This window comes from Sorex fumeus, unplaced genomic scaffold (genome assembly GCF_029834395.1).
Source record: "Sorex fumeus unplaced genomic scaffold, SorFum_2.1 ptg000047l, whole genome shotgun sequence".
In the NCBI taxonomy this organism is placed as follows: Eukaryota; Metazoa; Chordata; class Mammalia; order Eulipotyphla; family Soricidae; genus Sorex; species Sorex fumeus.
Window position 1 is genome coordinate 26,572,062 of NW_026606104.1, and position 3,792 is coordinate 26,575,853.

Genomic DNA, 3,792 nt, shown 5'->3' on the forward strand with positions numbered 1-3,792 from the left:
CCGGGCCATCGTCGGGCCCCGCCCCCTAAGAGGGGCTGGGCGGCGCCAGCCGAGGGGCGGGGCACTGGCTGAGCCTGGGTGGGGCGGGGTGGTGGTGGGGGGAACCGGTAGGGCAGTACGCATGCTCCGTAACCCCGCCTGCGCGTCCGCGTGACCTTGGAAGGAGATTTAAAGCGTCCCAAGAAAACCGGCTGCCCAAAAGGAGAGGGAGAGTTTTGAGGGAAATTGACCTGCCGGGGGACTGTACACTGGGGAGGGGTGGGTGTTCCATCATTGTATGACTGAAACTCAAATATGAAAAGCTTTGTAACTGTAGCTCACGGTGAATCGATTAAAAAAATTAAAGGAGAATAATAGGACATAATAGTGCATAATAAACCAATGGGGAAATTATACTCCACTGTACTTTCTGCCCTGATAGTACTATCACAAATTTAGTTAAAAAGTCTAAACAATAAAAGGAAAAGGCACCTGCCACAGACAGGCAAGCAAGTGGTGGGGGTAGGGGGTGATGGGAGGGAACCTGGGAACACTGGTGCTGGGAAACAGATACCGGTAGAGGGATGGGTGTTGGAATACTGTATGACTGAAGCCCAATCATGAACGGCTTTATAAGGGGCTATCTCACAGTGATAGAAAGAGCTATGCTTGGAATATCACGTTTCACTCAAATGAGAGAACGAATCCGGAGTTCTGACATCCGTTGACGATCAAGAATCAGGGACGCTGTCTCATTTGCCAAGGTGTCGAAAATCAGATGGGCTGGTCACGTAATGAGATTTACAGACGACTGCTGGACTAGAGCTGTTACCGACTGGATTCCACGGGATGTCAAAAGACCGCGTGGCCTCTCACCTACTAGATGATCAGACTTCTTCGTCAAGATCATGAACGATCGGTTTGAGGCCCTTTATGTTCCCGGAGCGAACAGATGCCATTGGGCTACACTAGCACGCGACAGGGACAAATGGAGACGTTACTGGCGCCCGCTCGAGCAAATTGACGACTAACGGGAAGTTAAATGATTAAGTGATTAAGTGATCTCACAGTGATTCATTAAAAAGTTTTAAAAAATTTTACTGTCAAACAAACAATCCTGAACGAACTGCGGTTTGGCTCAAGGTCCCTGGCAATTTGGCGAAGCCGCTAGCTCTGGAACTAGTAGGACTGGATGGGGGTGGGGGAAGAGGGGTCAGGGAAAAGGGCTGGGGGGGTATGGAGCTCTGAGGTGGGCGTGCCCAGAGGGTGGGGGGCGGCGCCCTGGGTGGACCCAGAACGCCCGGGAATCTGGGTGAAAGGGCGGCCGAGGGGACTCGGGCACCTCTCCCTCTCTCGGCTGGTAGCTGCGAGTCTTGGCTTTCAGCCTTGACTTTTGCCCTAACTAAACTGTCCAACACAAACAGTTTTCTCGTGTTGCCCGTTTGCTCAGACAGAAATGCCGATGGGGCCCGAAGTCAAAGGATGTCTTAACGGGCTTAATGCGGAGATTGTACATCTAGGGCAACCTCGACCTTGCCGCATGTTCCCAAGGCTGGCTATTTATGACTATCCACGTGGGTAGTGTCCTTGGAAATGAAGGTGCAAGATGAGCCTTCGGCTGCTCTTGTCCAGTTAAGAAGGGTAGAAGTAAAGAGTTGCCCCCAAATTAAACCCTGAATGTTGAGACTGATAGCTCTCCTGCTTCCCAGCTTGGGGGAACTGTTAAATTAGTCATTGTTTGGATGGGTCTTTGTGAAGGCTAGTAACAGCCCAAATGCAAGCCGGAAGCATAAATATTGCCTATGATTCCCAGAACTATTTTTTATTGCTACTGCCCTAGTTTTGGGGCCTTATCACTCCCCGCTAGACCTTTTTGCTTAGTTACCTTCTCCTGTTCATAATCTCGTTTCATTGTATTTAAGTTCTGTATCCTGTTATTTCCCTTCCATATGAAACTTGCATGTTGTTCTCTGGGCAAATATTTCTAAAGTTCCCTTTTTTTTTCTTTTTGAATGGTTCACTGTTTATTCAAAATGCCAAAGAAATTTCCAAAAGGGAGAATTTAGTTTGTGTGAAATCAGCAAGAAAGCTTCAAAGAAGTAGGTAGGTAACACACCTAGTGTGTTAGAGACCGGTGGCATTTGAGTATGCACATCTTCCCAGGTTTTTTGTCTTAACACAGAAAAGATCAACAAAAGAAGTATAAATCCAACCATATGCCTATCACCTAGAGTCAGAAATTGTTGGTATTCATCTCATGAGTGTGTGTGTGTGTGTGTGTGTGTTTGATAGTTTACTTTTTATCAGAATCTGGAGTGTTAGACACTGAAACATCTACATAACCGCAAATCCGTTATCATACACACACACACACACACACACACACAACTAAGTTATTCTTAAATGTCATTTGATATCAGGTCGATCTATAATTTCTCTAGGAGTAAGGACGGTAGGTCAAAGGGCTGGAACTTGACCCCTGGCACTCCTTGTCAGCCTGCCACCAGCAACCCAGCCTGGCTCTAATACCTGCTCCAGTTCCCTTCAGCACACCACCAGCCCAGGGCAGCCTGAGCAATGTATCATCAGCATTATCACCACACAGCTGGTGGGGAATGGCCTCTGGACCCCTTCAACACTTCTTGGTAGCTTCCTTCCCCCAACGAATTTCCCTAAAATGTCTTTTGCGTGTAGTTTGCTTTTTAAAAAATTTTTTTTTATTAGTGAGACACCATGAGGTACAGTTGTAGACTTACAAATTTTGTGCTTGGATTTCAATTATACAATGATCAAATACCCATTCCTCCACCAGTGCTCATTTCCCACCACCATGGATCCCAGTATCCCTCCCACTCCCATCCTCCCCATCCCACCCTGCCAGATTCTATTAATTGTGGAGAGTGGGGGCAATTCTCCCTCTCTCAATAAGCAAGTAAATAGTAAAATTAATATAGACAAGAGGAAGCAAAAAAGTTCAATAATGAAATATATATTTTTTATACAAGGGAGAGGCTCAGTTAAAAGCTAACTGAAAGGGCCCAGGAGATAGTATAGGGATTAAGGACAATTGCATTGCATGTAGCCAATCTTGTTTGATCTCTGACATGCTACGTGGTCCCGAGCATCATCAGCAGCAATTCCTAAAAAAAGAGCCAGGAGTAAACCCTGAGTATGCCTGATATGGCCCAAAAGTCAAAATTAAAAAGTGAACAAAGCTGACTTAAAACTTATAGCCTTCCACATCCAAAATAACAAAACCAACCTTTGCTGGCGCGGATGTGGCGAGAAAGGGACACTCCTTCACTGCTGGTGGGAATACCGACTGGTTCAGCCCTTCCAGAAAACAGTATGGATGATTCTCAAAAAATTAGAAATTGAGCTCCCATTTGACCCAGCAATACCACTCCTGGGAATATATCCCAGAGAGGAAAAAAAGTATAGTCGAAGTGACATCTGCACGTGTTTGTTCATTGCAGCACTCTTTACAATAGTCAGAATCTGGAAAAACCCTGAGTGCCCAAGAACAGATGACTGGTTAAAGAAACTTTGGTAAAGAAACAATGGAGTACCATGTAGCTGTTAGAAGAGATGAAGTCATGAAATTTACATATAAGTGGTGCTACATGGAAAGTATCATGTTAAGCGAAATGAGTCAGAAAGAGAGGGACAGACATAGAAAGATTGCATTCATCTGGGGAACATAAAGTAACAAAATAGGAGACTAATACCCAAGTATGGCAGAGATTAGTACCAGGAGGTTTGCTCCATGGCTTGGAGGCCAGCCACACATGCTAGGAGAACAGGCAGCTCAGA